Genomic DNA, 21,325 nt, shown 5'->3' on the forward strand with positions numbered 1-21,325 from the left:
ATAGGAGTGCGATAGAGCAACAGCCGTTTCATAGTTTTTAATCGTATCACTCATGGCGGACATCCAAATCCAATATAATTTTATAAATATTACTGTTTTTGTGTCACGGAATGTAGTTTTAGGTTTTTCAGGTGAGAATGTACATGTTTATAATTCAAAAATGCAGTTTGTTAATAAAGATAACTGAATACATAAATAAAAATTCCAATTAAAGTGCTCACTAATTCAGTTTTTGCAAGTAAGAATTCCATTTAGAGAGCTCTCTAATTCAATTGTTACTAGTAAGAACTGAATTAGAGAGCTCTTTTATTCAATTACAGAGCTCTGCAATTAAACATATCTTTAATGTGGTTTTTTACTAAACATTTAATTGTAAAATTAAATGTTAATTTTTTGTAATATTTAAATTAGAGAGCTCTCAAATTAGAATTGTTACTAGTAAGAATTCAATTGTAGAGCACTGTAATTGAAAATGAATGGAAGTCAATGGAGACATATGACTAGTAAAAATGTATTTGTTGAGAATTGGATTGTTTAGATCAGAATTGTTACTAGTAAGAATTGAATTAGAGAGCTCTTTAATTGCCATCGTTATTAGTAAAAATTTAATTATAGGGCTGTTTGAATTGTTACTAGTAAGAATTCAATTACAATGAGTAACACTTAGTATATTTTAGGCTTGCCATAATAACGTCTATTTGAACATTTGCGTCAATGCTTTCCGACATGGAAGCTCCAGATCGTCAGCGGCCGTTCTGCACTCATGAACCTGCACGAGAGCGCCTCCCCTTGGCCAGATCTTCTGGAATTTACTGCTGGCTCTAATGTCTGTGTAGTGGTTAACTTAAATATCAGTTATAATTAGGTGTGGGTAAATCTAATAGGCAAAATCTCATCATTCAATGCTGTATATCACAATGCTGTGCTTGTAGATTTGACTGAAGTGCCTGGCAACTTTTATGATGGCTGTTGTTGTTTATTAAATCTTATTATTCAATAAATAACATTTAATATAAGTAATAGTAGTATTTAAAAGTGTTTAGTATTGAGAAACGGTGCATTTGTTCACAATGGTGATTTCAGTTACATTGTTCCGCTATTAGATGGCAACAAGAGACTGTTTTACGAGTCAGCAGTAAAGACTTTTATACTGAAAAATAAACATGTTAGAGACGGAAGTTATTTAACAGCTTGATGCAGCTAACAAATGCACTGAGCAGTGCTGTCCTCAGAAATCACCCTTAAAGATAAATAACGCTACAACAAAGACAATGCTTTCCTCAGCGGACATTTAAACTAATGTTTCATCGTGATTAAACAAAAAGAATGAATTCTTTATCAAATGCAGGTAATCACGATCGCTCAGACCATCTCTCTTTCATAAAACTCTACATAATACAGTGAGCTTTTAGTGATACAATAAGTTTTCAATAAAGCAACTTAGTAACTGTCAAACTGACATTTCTATCTGTGGCAGAAGGAAGTAGTTCTGGACAAAAGAGGGTTTTTAAAAACACTCTTGTTTTTTTACGCACTGGTGTCGTTGAACTGTTGTATATCACACCCACACTTGTACTGCCCTCCAAAGGCAAAGTGCAGTAACTACGCCAACACTGAAACTGAGAAAAATGCCTTTAAAGTTTTTACGCCATATAGTCAAACATGTTGACACTCTCGTTTCTCTGAAACAGGACAAAATTAAACCCGGAGACTTTGCCACAAGACAAAACCATTGTCACAAAATCCATTTTAAGCCTTAACTCAATTTTGACCAAATGTGTAGTTACTGTGCTTTGCCTTTGGAGGGTAGTGTAGACATGAGATATGGCTGCAAATCGGCATGCTGTGATTACTTATACCTATGGCCGAATCACAGCAGTGCCAATATATATGCCTACTCGTGTGATATTGCTCATAGATCTCTCTTTTCTGTCCTTTCAGTTAAAATAAACTTTTAAGAAATGCATTTTTATTTATATACTAAAGAATAGAGTATGGATTATTCTCCCCTTCTATCTTTTGCCACTATTTGTTCAAATAATGCGAAGTACTTTTGTATTTCAGTTGTATTTTTAAGTAAGCAGAATTTTTGAATGGAAAGAATGTGAGCAGCTGATTTGTCGTTAAGTTAAAAATGGCGCAGTTATGGTTGCGACTGTTAGTGAAACACACGTGCGAAGGCTTTTCTCGTAAGGTGGTGCTTTCCAGCAAGCCCTGGCAGACATGTGACCTATTGAATGGTGACTGGAAAGCATGCAAGTGCTACTGTCAACACCAGTGCATAAATAAAGCTAAAGATAGGGCCTCACCACCATCACCACCAACCAGCTACGCTTTTTATAGGGATGCTTTGATTTATAAAAGGCAGAGGGGTCTATTTTTTGACTAACCGGCCCTCTGATGGAAACTTCTGATGGATGCATGACTGACCCCCATGGCCTGAGTGTGGCTGGGGTTTTGGGAGATAGCGCTTGGTGGAGAATGAGTGACACTGTAGCCAATGTCTGTATGTACTGGAGACTGTCCAGAAAGAAATGCTGTTGCAGTAATGGACTCCTGTGGTGGAAAACCTCACATTCAAATAAGATGAATGACAGTGACAAGCATGAGATTGATTTCCTGTTCTTGGGAAGAAAAACAATGTATATTTAGGGGTACAAATCCTTAGTTATTCAAAATTGCTTTCACCCTTGTAAGGCAGTTATTTTAGTGTCATTGAGAAATATCTAAATGTCTATTAGTTGTTATAGATTTTTTTTTTTTTTTTTTCAGTTTTAGTTTTAATTTATTATGGAAGCCCACCACTAAATACAAAAAAGGCAATTTTGACTTTTTTTCTTGCAATTGTGAGGTTACATCAGAATAGCGTGATACAAACTTGCAGTTCTAAGAAATGAAGTCAGAATTGCAAGAAATAACCTTGCCATTGTGAGTTAAAAAAGGAATAAATTTGCAATTTACAAGATATACAAGATTTTTCAAATTACAAGATATAAACTCACCATTGACTTTTTTTATTTCGCAATTGTGACTTTTTTTTCTAAGAATTGTGAGATATAAACTTGGAATTTTAAGTTATAAAGTCCAATTTTAAGGGGGTAATAAATTTGCAATTCTGAGAAGAAAAAGTTAATTAATTTTTTTTTCTCAGAATTGTGAGTTTATATTTCGCAATTGTGACTTTTTTCTCAGAATTGCAAGACATAAACTCGCAATTCTGTGAATGAATTTATATCTTGTAATTCTGACTTTTTTTCTCAGAATTGCTAATTTATTCCCTATTTAAAATTGGACTTTATAACTTAAAATTCCAAGGTTATATCTCACAATTCTTAGGAAAAAAGAGTAAGAAATCAGAATTGAGAGTAGTCCGATTTGTAAAATGTGAACTCGCTTTGCGAAACAAAAAGTCAGAATTGCGAGTTTTTATCTCACAATTCTGACTTTATTTTTTCGCAATTGTTAATATCACGCAAGAGTTAATATCACACAAATCTGAGAAAAAAATGTCAGAATTGTGTGAAAAAAGCTCACAGTACCTTTTTAATGTTCTAGGCTTCCATAGGTTTTGTACATAAAGTTAAACTAAATGAAAATGTCTTAGCAAATTGCTAAAATAAAATAAGACTAGGTTTAATTAAGTTTTATATGATTTATTTTTTATTTAGTATTAGTTAATTATAATAACCCAGGGCAATGTACTTACTAATGTATTGTTTTACTGTATTGGATTGCTAATATGAGATGTGAGGCTTATTCATTCAAAGGCCAAAATAATATTAAATATGCTCAGTAATTGATGGCTAATTTGACCTTTTCCTAGTTTATTATTCATATAATTTGAAATGTAATTCGTATTTTTAAATTCCAACTATTCATTACTTAATGAATTGCCAATTATTATTATTATTTTTATTGTTATTGATGATGTTGTATGTCGGTGCACTACCCACAAGGCTATTGGTGCCAAAAGCAAAACATTTTACCCAAGCTCATGAAAATAAGTGCCTCTAGCCTATATATATTTCTACAACACAGTAATTGCGTACCTTACTGCACATTTGCCGCAGTTTCAAAGTGAAATATCCAGAGAGTGGCGCTAAAACACACATTGAATATGTGACCCATGACACGTTTTTGCTGCGTAATTGCTGCATTATTATTATGCTGCTTGAGGTATTATCTGGGGAGTGTCACTAAAGGTTAATGCTCTATCATGTTGGAATATCCCCTACACCAAATGTTAACAAATGCAAAAGTGATATAAAAAACGCATTTGTTTCCTTATGCATTTTGAGCTGCTTTGTCAAACCATAGTTTCACAGGGTTTGTACGGGAACTCTTCATCGATCAAGTGCATTTGTATTCAAGGTATATATTTTATCACTTCACGTCTTTTCCGGAAACTGAACCCATGACCTTGTTGTTGCTGCACTGTTTGATCTGCAGGAACCCATTATATATTTCACACACATAAGCTGAACCTCTTAGTGACCTTTAGAACATCAAAACATGTTTAATTAGCAGTTGAGAATGTGAGCACAGCGTGTAATAGACAAGTGACCTGTGTTGTGGGAGACTGACCATTCTGACACATCTGAGTGTTGTTCTTTGGGTGAAAGGTTAATGTGATGGCATGTTCAAGAGGCCGGCTTTTCAACTGACAGAAAGCAGACATGGGAGGCCACTTTGTTCTTCCCATCCTTGAGTGAATTCAACAGTCACATAATTACAGAAATAAACTATATTCTCTATATTCCTGGGTATATGCCATGGGTATATTTCTGGGTATATACCATGCACACACATCTGCTTTTAAATGTGGGGGAGAGGAAATAATATGTGACCATGGACCACAAAACCAGTCATAAGGTCAAATTTTACAAAACTGAGATATATACATCATATGAAAGCTCAATAAATAAGCTTTCTATTGATATATGGTTTGTTAGGATAGGGCAATATTTGGTAACACTTTCTATGAAGCCCCTATTTATAACACATTATAAGGGCATTTCTAAGGCATTATAATAAATGCATAATGCATTATAAGAAACCTTATAATATGTTATACCATCTCATGAATAATCATAACAACAATTATAATACATTATAATACTTGAGTTTTTGAGGTTATAACTTTTAAGATTATGATCATTTATAACACACAATGAACTGCATATTAAATATTCTTAATTTATAATGGACTATATCATATTAAATTTATTTTTTACATTATATTACGTTTTATTTTGATGGTCCCCTAAGTCTATTGACTATAAGCTTAAACTTTCGAACTACATGCCAACTAACACTCCTTAGAGTATTAGTAGGCTTAGGTTATGGTTGGGCTAGGTAGAATGTTCATGTACTTGCAAAGTTACTTATAATATAACATAATAGCTTGTCTTTTGGGGAAACATCGAAATTTAGTGTTAGCATATATTCAGCATAATAACAATTACTGCTAGCTGACATGCAGTTGCAGAGTTACTTATCAAAAGCTGTCTGAAGGGTACCATCAAAATCATCAAACTGTTCATATTACACATTTATCTAAACTGATACCTGATCTTAGGGTTCTTTGGGAAATATTATTATAATTACTTATAAGTGGTCTTTGTATGCTTTAAGTAAAGTGACATGAGAAACATGGCAAGATATGAGACTTATAATATGTTATAACTATGAGGAGGTAATCATTCTCTTAAAAGCTAACCACAAAAAAGTAAAAATTATAATACATTAAAACTGTTCTTATGAATACTCATGAGATGATATAACATATTATAAGGTTTTTTATAATGCATTATGCATTCATTATAATGCCTTAAGAATACCCTTATAATGTATTATAAATACAGGCTTCATAGAAAGTGTTACCCAATATTTAGCCGAGATACATCTATTTGAAAATCTGAAATCTAAGGGTGCAAAAAATCAAAATACTGAGAAAATCACCTTTAAAGTTGTCCAAATTAAGTTCTTAGCAATGCATATTACTAATCAAAAATTACATTTTGATAGGTTTACAGTAGGAATTTTACAAAAAATCTTCATGGAACATGATCTTTACTTAATTTCCTAATGATTTTTGACATAAAAGAAAAATCAATAATTTTGACCCATACAATGTATTTTTGGCTATTGCTACAAATATACCCCAGCGACTACTGGTATGTGAGGCTTATTCATTCAAAGGCCAAAATAATATTAAATATGCTCAGTAATTGATGGCTAATTTGACCTTTTCCTAGTTTATTATTCATATAATTTGAAATGTAATTCGTATTTTTAAATTCCAACTATTCATTACTTAATGAATTGCCAATTATTATTATTATTTTTATTGTTATTGATTATGTTGTATGTCGGTGCACTACCCACAAGGCTATTGGTGCCAAAAGCAAAACATTTTACCCAAGCTCATGAAAATAAGTGCCTCTTAAGTACCCGACTTACCAGTAGCACTAGTATATTTGTAGCAATAGCCAAAAATACATTGTATGGGTCAAAATTATCGATTTTTCTTTTATGCCAAAAATCATTAGGATATTAAGTAAAGATCATGTTCCATGAAGATATTTTGTCAATTTTCTACCATAAATATATAAAAACTTGATTTTTGATTAGTAATATGCATTTCTAAGTACTTCATTTGGACAATTTTAAGGCGATTTTCTCAATATTTAGATTTTTTTCCACCCTCATATTCCAGGTTTTCAAATATCTCTGCCAAACATTGTCCTATTTTAACAAACAATATATCAATGGAAAGCTTATTTACTCAGCTTTCAGATGACATAAGATGACGTAATCTTACAAGAATTTACACTTATGACTGGTTTTGTGGTCCAGGGTCACATATATACAGAAAATATAGTCATGAGATGTCACTGCCTAATAAACAGAGACGGGCGGATAGTGAGAAGGCTTTGAATCATTTCTGGTGAGTGCCAGTATTATAAGATTACTAGAAGTGATGCACATTTGCATTCTGAAGTCTTTACAAAGTAAGTCCCGCTAAGTATAGGGAAACACCCGTTCCTAAAATATTACAAGACATGTCAGGATGATATAGCCTTGAATATCCTTTACACCTTGCCAGTAATACCATTCAGATGATTCGACTATGAATCAGCAAATCGATATCATTAGTCTAGATGCCAACAAGAGCGCAGCCAGTCCATGTCATCGTCCTCATGTGGGAAAAACCCCAGACTGCCTGAATCTTGTGACGGATGGCTTCCAGGACTGTAATAAAGTAATTCTCATCAATGAAAACTGTGTGTGGGAATCAACAACTCCTCTTAGTGCCTCTGCCAAAATGACTGGTGCATACAAGAAACAGTCGTGCCTGTGGTTCTGCCGAGATTCTCCTTCTCAGCAATGCTATTTTAACAGGACATGCTCGTAGTAACCCTGCCAAGCCTGTAACCATACACCCTGCTTGTAAATGACCCAGTCAGTCATGTCAAAATGGATACGTGGACCATCCCTGACCCCCAACATAAGGACCACTATGATGAGTTATTGATAGCCAGATCAGTAATCATACATGCTTTCTGCGTATATAGCATCAGTGGTGTGACTAATGGTGACAGTCAGAACGACCTCTGATTTGACAGAGCATGACTGCTCAAGATCAAGGTTGAGGTGAGAGCTCCCATTGGTCGCAGTGAATAAATGAGGAGAATTTCAATGAAATCTCTCCATGACGTGTACCTGGATAAAAATACCTGTGGGACATCGAATTTCACAGAAACGCTGAAGATATTTCAGCGTGCTTTTATTTGCCTGATGTCTGAAGACAAAAGATTGCTTGTTCAGAGGTATATAGATGTGATGTGAGCAAGATTGTTTGTTTGTAACCATGGCAACACAGCTTGTGAAGAGATATGGTGAATTTAACTTGGCCTACATTGACTGCCCCCTGCAGTTTAACACTCAAACTTACCATCTTCTCACTATAATCTAGTAGTCTGCAAAAAACAAGAGAATCAGATTCCGATTTACATACTTATACTATGCCCTAAAACAGGGGTGCTCAATCCTGTTCCTGAAGATCTACCATCCTACAAAGTTCAGCTCCAACCCTCATTAAACACACCTGAATCAGCTAATTAATCTCATAGGCAGCACTTAATAATTACAGACAGCTGAGTTAAAACAGGGCTGGAACTAAAATCTGCAGGCAGTTAGATCTCCAGGAACAGGATTGAGCACCCCTGCCCTAAAAGAACAAACTGTTGTAGTAAAGAAAACAAATATTTTGAGTGTGTAGCAGATCTTTAACAGACCACTTTGTCGCATAATTATGAGCATCTTGTCACTGTTTAAACTGCTCTGTCAATCATCTTGTCACAGTGAACATCCTCCACTTTTCATTTCATTTTAATTTCCCACCGTATTGGAATGAAATGAAGTAACGGTTTAATTTACTCACTCTCAAGCCGTCCTTGGTGTATATGACTTTCTTCTTTCAGAATACAATTGGAGTTGTATTAAAAAATGTCCAAGCTTCATAATTGGAGTGGGTGTTGAGATTTTGAAGTCCAATAAAGTGCATCCATCCATGATAAATTATACTCTACATGGCTCTGGTGTGTTAATAAAGGCCTTCTGAAGTGAATTGATGCATTTCTGTATGAAAAATTGGGGTCATTTTCATTCTTGGGTGAACTGTCCCTTTAAATGTATTATTCCATGGAATGTCTGGATACTGGATTCTGATTGGCTGGCAGGTGTGCAGTAAACCCGTTTAATGCACAGGTAGTTCCAAGTCAGTTTAATCACCGTTCTATATTAATGCGCTGCTTTAATTGATGCACGCAAAAGCACAGAGAGAGAGAGAGAGAGAGAGAGGTCGGAGATCGCATTGTGCTGCGCACATACATAAACTTCTTGTCAGCGTTTGCCTGCGATCCTTATTAAAATATCCTAGTAGATACTAGATCGCTACATTATATTCCTCAGCAACGGGTTGGTAAAACTGCTGTTTTTGAATGAATTGTTGTTTGTAGAGAGAGACGCACAGTATGCAGGTACGCACGCACATTCACATACACACACACGCAACTGTCATCTCTCTTGCCTTCACACTCTCTCTTGGTCGATCGATAATCTACTGAAACCAATGCTATTTTTCATTCAAATAAATGTGATTTTACCGGACTATTTAATCTCTGAGTCTGATTTGAAGCGGGCAGAATGCTAGAGCTGCGTGTCATAACTGTCTTTTTTATCCATTCAGTCAAATTTTGCGCTGCAAATATCAATCCTAGTTTTAATTTGTCTATAACCATGGAATACGCGGGATAATCAACGGCTTGCCGTGCGTTAAAGGATTTAAAATGCACTTCGCGGAGGCAACCACCCTCCGCTTCGCGTCGGGCGGTTATTAGCCTCCACGTCGTGCATTTAAAATCCTTTAACGCACGGCAAACCGTTGATTATCCCTTACTTATTTTATGTTCTCTATAAGCTATTCCTTTAATAATGATGCATTTAAAAGTTAATGACAAACAAATCTTTATAAAGTTGTTGCAAATGAAATCGCATTGAGAACAGATATTTTTAGGTTAGAAATTGACTTTTAATCCCTCGCCATTTTATCTAAATCTCTCTACTTAGGACAGTTCACCCAAATTTCTCAAATTCCACCCAAAATTCTGTTATCATTTATTCAGCCACAAGTTGTTCCAAACTTGTGTAAGTTTCTTTATCTGCTGTACACAAAATAAGTTATTTGGAAGATATGTTGGTAACCAAACCATTGCTGGTAGCTATTAACTCCTGTTAAAAAGGAGAAGTCAGTGGCTACCAGAAACTGTTTTGTAGTCCTAATCATATCCAGTGGTTTGTGTGCAATATTAACTGGTTTTAAAAAATTGTTAGTTTTAAAAAATGTGGGTATGTTTGGGATACTCATTTCAAGATACTACAATTTGGGACACACTAATTCTAATTCTAAATACCATTTAGGACAGATCTCTTCACAGATTATATATATTATATTTGGTTGTTGTTGTTTAACTTTAAACAGTTTTAAAGGGATAGTTCACCCAGAAATGAAAGTTCTGTCATTAATTACTCACCTTCATTTAATTTTAAACCCGTTTGTTTATCTTCAGAACACAAAAAGACATTTTTTATTAAAACTGAGAGCTTTCTGACCCTGCATACACAGCAACGCAACTTCAGTGTTCAAGGCCCAGAAAGAAAGTAGGGACATCGATAAAATAGTCCATGCGACATCAGTGGTTCAAATTTAATGTTATGAAGCTACGAGAATACAAAAAATATGACATTATTCTACAGTTTCTTCTCTTTTATCTTGGTACTCTCCTGAATGTTTGTCAAGGCTGACATGGAAGAGAAGGAATTGTTGAATAAAGTCATTATTTTTGTTTTCTTTGTGCACAGAAAATATTCTTTTAGCTTCATAAAATGGTTGAACCACTGATGTCACATGGACTATTTTATTTATGTTCTTACTACCATTAAGGCCTCGAACTTGTCAGTTGCTGTATATGGAGGGTCAGAAAGTTTTTGGATTTATTTAAAAATATTCTAATTTGTGTTCTGAAGATAAACCCATATGGTCTTATGGGTAGCAACGACATGAGGGTGAGTCATTTTTTTCAAGCTTTGGTGACCATTAACTTTCATTACAATCGGCACATGTTTGCTGTAAATCCTGGGGGGACAGAGGGGACACAATGCATTTAGAAACAGTTGAGTTCCCCCTCCCCTTCCTCACAGTGGTTTGGCCCACTGCCTGCTCTACACACAAGAGTCAGGTGTGTGGCTGCGGCTCAATTAATGTTGAACTCCAGGTATTTTATTCACTTTAAATAAAGCTATTCACTTTAATGTAGTTGATGCAGACTCATTCATAATTTAGTTATAGTTATAAAAATGCTGATTACCGATGTAATTTTCCATGAATCTGCTATATTAGCGATTAAAATATTACTTAACGTTAGCTTGTTTAAATTAGCTTGTTACACAGTGCACTGCAACTAACACATTAAAGCCTTTCCCATGCATTGTTTTATTTGTGACAACTTGGCATAATGTTAACTTAACATTAACGGCCACAATTAGCATATTGTTTAGCTGTGCATTTACTAAATGAGCACTGTGCTACGTACAATGGGGAACTGACCCCATTGTATTTTTTTTTTTTTTTTTTGTATAATCAATTTCTATTCTATGTCTTAATTAATTTTAAATAAAATTTTAAACCTTTTTTTAATTCCTTTTTTTTTATTGTTGTGTAATACAATTTGGCTGTATTATGTGTGTCCCCTTCAAAAATTACTCATGAGAAATTTTATATTTATTGTCCCCCCTACTGTTAAAGGAAATTTCCGCCCATGGGCACATCCCAATCGGCAAGATCCTGGACAAGCCCCCATTTGTCACAACCGGCTCACAAGCCGTGTGTCAGGATTAAGTCTGTTCTGTTCTGTTTTCCCAGTGTTTTCCCCCCTCTGTTTCTAGTTTAAATGGTTTAATCCTTGTTCTCCCCCTTTTGGTTTAGTCTTAGTTGGTTTAGTCGTGCCCTTATTTGTACTTCCCCCTCGTTATCTTGTTATCTCATTTGTTACCACGCCCTTGTCTCAGTGTATTTAGTCTGTGTCAGTTCACTCCCCGTTTGTCCGTCGATGATTGTTACACCTGTTTCCCCATTTGCTCCTGGATTTCTGTTTGTTTTATTTAATAAAGTGTGTTTTGTTTATACTTCGGTTCCTGTCTTTCCCTGGATTCCACCACCTCTCCATCCGCACACTCATTGTGACACCGTAACAATGGAGGAGAGAACGCATCAGATGCGTTATTAAATACACAAGAAAAAAGAAAATCAAAACATAAAGAAAGCAAATACCTTAAATGAATACAACACGAGGAAAACAGCCTACGCGATGGAAGGGAACTGTTTTAAAATTTCCGCCATCAGCCCAGGAGCAGGTGACACACCTCAAAAGGAGAAACAAAAGAAAAGAAACCCAACCACAAATGTATTGAATGAGTTCATAACAAGGGGGAAAAGTAAAACAAAAAAAAAGAGAAACAAAATGTCTTCCTTATGTTTAACTGAACAGTAAAGGATGACATTATTTTCATTTTTGGGTGAACTACATCTTACACTACACTGCAGCTAAATAAAGTGTTTAGCCCTCTAAATAGCTGTGAATTATATTTAAAACAAATAAACATCAGTGGATGGTTGTCTGATGGTGCATTCTTAGCCTGTGTGATAAACAGGATCAGGATCATTTCATTGCATTTATTTTTGTGGCCATATCTCTTATTGAATGACTAACCAGGAGCAATAGCGTGGGTTTGTGATTGTATCTAGAGTCTGCTTTGCTTTCCCTCGGGGTATATTGGTTATTTCTCAGTTTGATATTATTGATTTCCATGCTACCAAAAATATCAGCTTGCTGCTATTTTTATGACATCCAGATGCAGTTTACATTACATGCTACATTGATCGCAGTCATACATTTTGTGCTTGCTCAGGTAACCTCGATCTGTACACAGTGGCACAGTCGCTATTCTGGGAATTCTATTTCTGCAAATATGTTAAATATATACTAGACATCCAGCCTCATTCATTGTTAATGAAGCTGCAAACAGAAACATTTCCATGAATCAGACTGCTCAAATGACAGATAACAGACAGCGGAGACAGCTGAGATATGGCTCCACCTGGGATCACTTAGCAACCGAAAGCATGACATCATCATGCTTCATGTAAAGAATCAGAGACTATGATGTCATCAGGAAATGCATGACCTTGGAGAAAGGAAGTGTGTGTGATGTTATTAGTGTTATAAATAGAGAATGGTAAGATACAGGCTTGTTGCTGTTATTTTTATTAGTACAAATAACAGAATATAGCACGTTAACTATTCACAGTTAAATCATTTGATTGTCTAGGGCGCCTGTTGTAAAGTACACTGAAGGCTTCTTATAGCGTAAGGCTAAAACCTCTTCACTTTGTATATGCTGCCATCTGCTGGATAATGATAATTACACTGACAAAAATGTGGTGTCCGCTCTGTTTGAACATGGTTTATGGTTTTTCAGTCTTTCTACTTTAAAATGTAATGTTCTATTCAATCTGTTACTTGTTTCTTTTCATTGTAGGCTATTTGTGAAATTTACTAGCAAGTTGAGTGAAGACTGACTTTTGCACTGAAAAAAAAGTTAGTAGTGAAACAATTTTCACTAAGAAGTTGCTAGTACATTTCTGAAATAATTACAAAGAAAAAGCAAGTAACACTCTCCAATAATATGTTTGTTGTGTAATTTTAAAAAGTCACCCTTCAGAAAAAGAAGTATTGAGCAAAATGTAAGCATTTTTAATCTTAAAGGTAAAATAATTTTAAAAAGCACAAAACACAGGTTAATGCAATCTTACAGTTTTACAGTCCAACCAAAAATTATTCTGACACCAGATATCATTTTTGATATTTTTACTAGTGGGTGCAGGACACTGTTCTTATATGTAGGCTAAGTGAGGATAGCAAAATGAACTGTGACATCTTATACCCCAAAATTGTAAAATACCAGTAAAATTTATACAAATTTGGGACAAAAAATTATTCAGACACTTTGACCTGTTTTGCTTAAGTGTTCTTCTTTAATTGTTAATGCGACCTTTTTACATTACAGACTGAACAAAATTAAGCATTGCTTGGTAATTGGTCAACAGTGTACTGATAGTTGTGTTAATATAACTGTAATTGTAATCCATTACACATCTCTATCAAAGTTATCTGACATTATAAAGATTGATTTTTTTTTTCTGACACCAATTAATAAATTACATTTCTAAAGACTACAGCGATTAAACTGATAATGTGAGAAATTTTTAAGGTGTCTTAAAAAAATGGTTTGACTGTAGTTGAACATGGTTTATATATCGTTTTTAATTAAGTATTTATATTAAATCTATTATTTCAGAACAAAAAAATGAACTTTATTTCATGTAGTGCAAGTAAAAATAAAGAAGAACGATGTCTGATATGCGTGTCAATCGCCCGAAAACGCTCAATTCGGGTTATGCGAAGCGCCCAGCGTTCGAACCGGAAAACAGGACTAATCACTTCCGCTTTTCACTTCCGTACACAGCTGCAGCAGTAGCCTAGGTGATCTCTGATGTAACTGTTAAATTTCGCTTCGCTTAATTATTGATACACTTCTTACTTGTGATCAAACTTTTGTGTAGGCTATTTGGTTTAATTAAAATGTCACGAATGTTAAAATATCAGAAACGGGAACATCCGAACAGCAGTTTTTGTTATGTGCCGAGATGCTCTGTTTCGGGAAAATTAACTCAGGGGTAAGTTTCCACCAGTTCCCAAAAAATGAATCAGTCAGGACGATTTGGGTCCGAAATATTAGACGTGATACTTTCGTTATAAGGAGACACACTACTGTCTGCAGTCGGCATTTTATGCCAGAAGATATAATTGAAAGGGGTCGACGACGGTTGAAATAAAGATGCTAATTAAACTGTAATTTATATAGTACTACACACAATTTTCTATGAAATACATAGACCTACACTTTATTGGATGAATAATATTTACCTTTTGAATGTTGAGTATTAACTGTTGAAAAAATGCTGACGCGGGACAAAATGCCCGATTTCCCAACACGTTGAACTGAGCAATGCCATTGTACCATTTTAATAGACTACTTTTAAACGAATATAGCTCAGTAATGTCAGCTTTATGTATTTTCTGAGAGGGGGTGGGAAAAGTCGGGGGAAAGTCGGGAGAGACGCACACTTCAATTAGACTGGATAAACACATGCAGCATCTTAATTGTTAAGAAAATGGTATTCCTAATAAATGTCTCGACTATTTTGATTATGTCCAATGCCTCTCTTTCTTTTTGGAATTATTAGACACATTTCACTATGTCTTTTCAAATGCCTAGGTCTGTTTAATTTCCTTAATTATAAAATTTTAGCACTATTTTTCACACATTTATTTAAACATTATTTAATAAATTCGAGGCACTATAATTTCCTCATTTGCCTCATTCCTTCATTTGACACAACTATTATAGCTATACAATTAATAAATTATTAATTAATATTAATATATATAATAAAAAAATAGGCTACAGGCTATATATATATATATATATATATATATATATATATATATATATATATATAGGCTAATCTTTTTCTTAACTTTTATTACACTGTAGATCGAAATAAAATAATTCTTGATCAAATTTAACATCAGAAAATCACTGACATAATTTAGAGTAGGCTACTTCGAAAACTAAACTATTTAAATCTGTATAAAGGAAAGACTAAATAAATCACAACAAGAACAATCTGTATTTTTATTGTAATCAAGAACATTTATTTTGACAAAATGACCTAATTAATGCCGAATGATGTTTGACAGTGAACGCATCTCCTCCAATGCATAGCCGCATATAATCGCTGGTGTCAGTCGCAAATATTTAACATGCGGGTCGGGTACAATATTTTCTTTCTTCTTTTTTTTTTGCGGTCCGAGTTGCGAGTTAGTTGAAAACGTCGAACGGGTTCGGGTTGTTTATACATTGACCTGCGCATCACTGGGGAGACTGATTATCTTGGAGGTAATATGTGTGATTTTAGTGAGTTTGACTGATGGCCTGTTGACAATTGGACAAAGATTGTCCAATTGAAGTGTCCTTTGAAGTGTTTTTGAAGTGAATTTTGCAACTTAAACAGTTATCAGAACAAATAACACTGAATTAAGATTTGTACAGAATACCCAAACCCTTCCCTAAACATAAGCCTACTCTCAAGCTGTGTGGTTTCTCATTCTTCTGCATGGACCTGTGACAAGCTGCTCTGACACTGACAGTACGTGCTGTATAGATGAGATCATGACCACTTTTTTTTTATTTCCCTTTGAGTGTTTGTTTAAAATGTTCTGGTGCTGTAACAGAAACTTGTTTCAAAAGTGATTACTGTTTCTTTAAACACTTGCCACATGGCATTTACAACTGAGGGGACTGACTCAAAACAATTGTTTCTGGAACTGAGTGTCCGTAAGCAGACATGTGCCAGCTGAGCAACTGCCTTTGAATGCTAATGGATAGCTTTCTCCAGGTATTATAGACCTCCTGGACACACTGTCTTTAAAATGTCTCATTCAAGGAAAGACCTTGAGCAAATGTCAAGACCACCTAATTGCAGCATCAGACAACATGTTCCAGACTTTATTATTGCTCATGTGTGCTGTGCGTATCACGGCAGCAGACGGCTGGGCAAACAGTGAGCACCCCTCAGTCCTCCTTATTATCCTTTCTTTCCCCGTGTAATGAGCCTTAGCCTGATTACCTGATGGAACAAGTCGGTGCTATTGAATATTCCACACTAAGACACTTAGACTGCTCGCTGCAGGAAAATAGTGACTCACAGATCGACAAGGTTAAACATTCTCCAGCCTCTGTCAATGCTAAAGGCTGCAAACTGGGGCTGAATCGTGAGCTGAAAAACTGCTGTGTTGCGGAAAAGCATGTGAAAAAAGTTTTTTTTTTTTTTTTTTGGTAAAAGCTTAAGAGCTTATGGGATGAAAAAATATATAGTATTTAATAAATATATGTAGTATGTAGACAACTGAGAATTTACTGATTTCATGACATTCAACTGAATGATTACTAGATCAAATGAACTTTGAGGACAGAACTGCTTGCTCTGCAGTTTATTGTATGTGATGACAAAGATTTGTTATGCTTTATAAATGTTGTCATGAATTTTTAAATGAGAATATTACTTGGCAGCTGTTTAACCTGACACCACTGTAAACTCAAATAATCACCTTCTCTTCCTTCGATGACAATTCACACTTCAAATGTGTTAGTGTTAATTATATTAAAAGTTAATCATTTTTATATAAATGTTATCAATCAAGAGTAGATAGGAAAAGTATAATATTCATTGTAAGTGGTAATACAGATTTATTTTACACATTTTATGCATTCATATGACTAAATGAATATTTTAGATAGAAAACATTAATAATCTTGAATTAATATACCTGAGTGTAATTGCAGATTTACGCAAATATACTTGTAATTTATTAGACTGGTTAATCTACAAACTGCAAATTAAAGTTGTTGGGTTTTTTTTTGTTTTTTTTGTTTTTTTTTTTTTTTTTCAGAAATTGTTGATCAATTTATCACCATATGAGGGCGCCAATGAGGTTCGATATCCTTTTTAAAATAAATCCCTAATACAAGACAACTGTATGATTAAAAGAAACAAATGGATATTAAGTGGGACGAATCATTTTCTGCTGTAAGTTTTACTATTTTTATTTTGTAACAGTGGTCATGAGACATTTGGGATCTTATTGTGTGCTGCAAAGGTGAAGTTCTGTGTAAATGAATACAAAAACCGATTATTACAAACATGCAGAATATTTCAAGCCACTCCTTGCTACCTGTTTTCCATTTCTTTGATATTTGAGGTAAGCATCAGGATTAAATGTCAAGAAGGGTGACAGTATGTTGGCAGGTTTGTGGTCATGCAGAAATGGGGAGGATATGAGGGAAAAATCACTCTTGTGAAGAAAGAAGATTTTAGAAGAATCAAAATAGTTGTAACTTTAACTGACTGCATCAATTGAAGGCCTCTGGTTTGCTGAAAAAAAAACAAAACACTTGAACACTTAAATTACACTTGTATATCACCGCATTACAAAACAAAACATAAAATTAAGTCAAGATCATGTTGAATTTATGATCAATGACCTTTTTGTAACACTTTATAATAACTTTCATTAATAAATCATTAACACACATATGCTTAACAGATCATTAGTTAGTGCTTACAAATGTCAATAAACTTTCAATTCATACAGTAATGCACTTTTTTAAATCAAATGATACAAATACAAATGATTTTAACAGAAATGATACAATGATTACAAGTTTGTTTGTGCACTTTTGAAAATACATGTCAGTACACTTCAGTTCACATATTACCTAATGCACTTTTTCACGTTTACAAATCGTCACCTTAGAATTAAGGTTCTATCTGCATTCTGAGCACTTTTGAAATATTGAGCTTCAAATTTTTCTGTAGATAGAACCATTTTTGTTTTCTAAAAAAGGCTCAAAATGTACACAGCTTACAAAAGAAACATCAAATATTGTAAATAAGTTGTCACAGAAGAAGAATATGTGAATAACTAAATTTTGACAAAAATGTCAGATAGAACTATATAATTCTAAGATGACGAAATGTTGTGGAAAAAATTGGCTTAAAGGGTTAGTTCACCCAAAAATGAAAAATAGCCCATTATTTACTCATCCTCCAGGCATCATAGGTGTATATGACTTCCTTCTTTCAGACAAAACCAATCAAAGTTATATTAAAAATTGTTCTGGCTCTCCCAAGCTTTATCATGGCAATGGGTGGGTGTTTCTCTTCATCAGTCCAAAACAAGTCCAATAAAACACATCCATCCATAATAAAAAGTGCCCCACACAGATCCGGGGGGTGAATAAAGGTCTCCTGTTGCAAATCAATGTGTTTTTGTAAGAAAAATATCCAAATTTAAAACATAATAATCACTTTAATCTAGCTTGCGCAAACTGTCGCACATGGAAGCTGTAGAACATCAGTTGAGTCTCGTGAAAACCAATGTTTGTTTACAGGAGCAAAGGAAGCAAAGATTCCTTACTTTAGCAATTTTTTTAAGAGTCTTCTCTTGGCTTATATTGAAATCCTCTGCCATGTTTCTTTTCAAATCCTTGTTTTGTATTTCTAATTCATTACCGTTTTTTTTTTTTTCAAACTCTCCACTAGCCCATCCGTGTTTGTCAGTTCTGAGCAGCGCACGCGCAATGCCGATGTCTTACGTCGGCTGCCCGAAAGGCTTCCTTGTACAACAGTTTGTGCAAGCTAGAATAAAATTATTATGCTTTAAATATGAATATTTTTTCTTACAAAAATGCATCGATTTGCAACAGGAGACTTTATTCACCCTCCGGAGCCATGTGAGGCACTTTGTATTATGGATAGCTGCAATTTATTGGGCTTCTTTTGGACTGATGAAGAGAAACACCCACCCACTGACATGATAAAGCTTGGGAGAGCCAGAACAATTTTTAATATAACTCCGATTGGATGTTTCTGAAAGAAGGAAGTCAAATACAATACACCTACTGTAGGATGCCTGTCGGGTAAGTAAATAATGGGCTAATTTGTCATTTTAAGCACTTCACAAACTATTCATGTAAACATATTGACTCATAACCACAGTCTGTAAAGGTCATACCTGTACATTTGGTCTTAGTCTGTTGTCTACTATTTTCACATCTTAACAAATCATTTATTAACTATATTTGTTCATGTCATTGCAGTACTTAATCTAAAGTGGAAACTATTCATCAATTATACATTTTTGTAAACATTTTATAATCACTGGTACCTTTATGAGCAGTCACCTCAATGGCAAAATGTGTCCCCCATGGTGAATTCTCCTACTTACTGTACACATCTTCACAAATCATTCATTAATTATTAGTTAATGTTCCTACAGCAGCCAATCTAAAGTTGAGACTATTTATCATTGTAAATGTTCATAATTGTTTACTTATCATTTAATATATTTATGGGCATTGGACTTTTAACTGCTGTAACAAGGTTTATGTAAAGAAAGGGTGATTAGTTAAGTTTAGATAAATGCTTGCTAAAGACATAACACACATTTTAATTTGGGTGCAAAACATGTTTTTATTGCCTCAACACTTATATAATTAATATTAGTATACTGTTGTGTACCATTAATCAAGATATTCATTGAATCATACATCAACAGGAGAAAAAAAATATTTCAAGAAAATACTTAATTTATCATTTATCAAAACAATCTAAATAGATTGAACTGTGCACCCTTATAGTCATCAAATTGACCCTTTAGTAATTAACATCTGTTAAAATTTGTGTTTAATGATTTTTGTAAGCATTTTTATGTATGTGAAATATTGATCTGTTAATCATTAGGTAATGTTAAGTTTATTGGTAAACATTAACATTACATTATCTCATGCTTTTAGCTTTATCTGATGAGCATTATATAATGTTTGTTAATGATTTATTAATGAAAGTTATTACAGTGTTACTGTTTTTTTTCCCCTCTGTTATGTCTGTTCATCATGACATCCAGCAGACTCCAAATACTGAATGGCTTAATGTTGAACTGTATCGGTTTTGTAATTTTGAACAAAAAAATGTTTGTTTGAAATGTGTACTATAAAGAAAATATACATTTTTGAAGTGAATTTTAAGTACAGTATGTCCAAATACTGTATACATTTTTGTGCAAAAAATAACGTTCATACATATCCATACATATGAACACCTAATTTGTGTCAGAAATGTTGTATTTTTGAATGACTCCTTTATAAAAGAACCTAGCATTTTAATGCACAAATATAGTGACTTTATCAAAACGATGTAATCTAAAGTAATTAAACCATGTTACCTTAATCAATTTGACCCTGTACACTGATGACCCCTCAACCAACGCTTAAACTTACCCATACTATCAAACCTGTCCCTATCCTTACCCATATGGCACCCCGATTGCAGCAAAATTAAAAGCTTTTAGAAATTGTATAACATCTGTAAAAATCATTTGTAGATTTTTAAGATTTATATGATCTTATGAATTAAATGAATTAAAACTATGAATTAATGTTATTTGTAAGAATTTGATTTTACATGAAATAATCATCTGTTAATCATTAGGTCATGTTTAACAAGTTTATTGGTAAACATTAACAAGCACATTATCTCATGCTTTCAGCTATTTGAATGTATATTAACTAAAGATCTGATAAGCATTATATAAGGTTTGTTAATGATTTATTAATGAAAGTTATTATGAAGTGTTACTACTTGTTTCCCATGTTCTCAGATGCTGTTCATCATAACATCCAGCAGACTCCAAATACTGATTGTCTTAATGCTGAACTGTTTTGTAATTTTGTAAAAGTGTGTACTATGAAAGACATTTCTGCCACTAAATAAAAATCAAAAGGTAATTTCTCACAAATGCAAGTGTGTATCTCTCAAATGCGAGTTTTTCATGCAACTGCGAGTTCATATCTCACAATTCTGACTTTTTTTCTCAGAATTGTGTGATACAAACTCACAATCGTGAGTAATAGCCACAATTGCAAGAAACTGGCAATTCTGACTTTATTTCTCGCTAATGCGAGTTTGTATCTCTCAATTTTGACTTTCTCACGCAATTGCGAGTTTACATCTTACAAT

Source organism: Garra rufa, chromosome 3 (genome assembly GCF_049309525.1).
Source record: "Garra rufa chromosome 3, GarRuf1.0, whole genome shotgun sequence".
Taxonomy (NCBI): domain Eukaryota; kingdom Metazoa; phylum Chordata; class Actinopteri; order Cypriniformes; family Cyprinidae; genus Garra; species Garra rufa.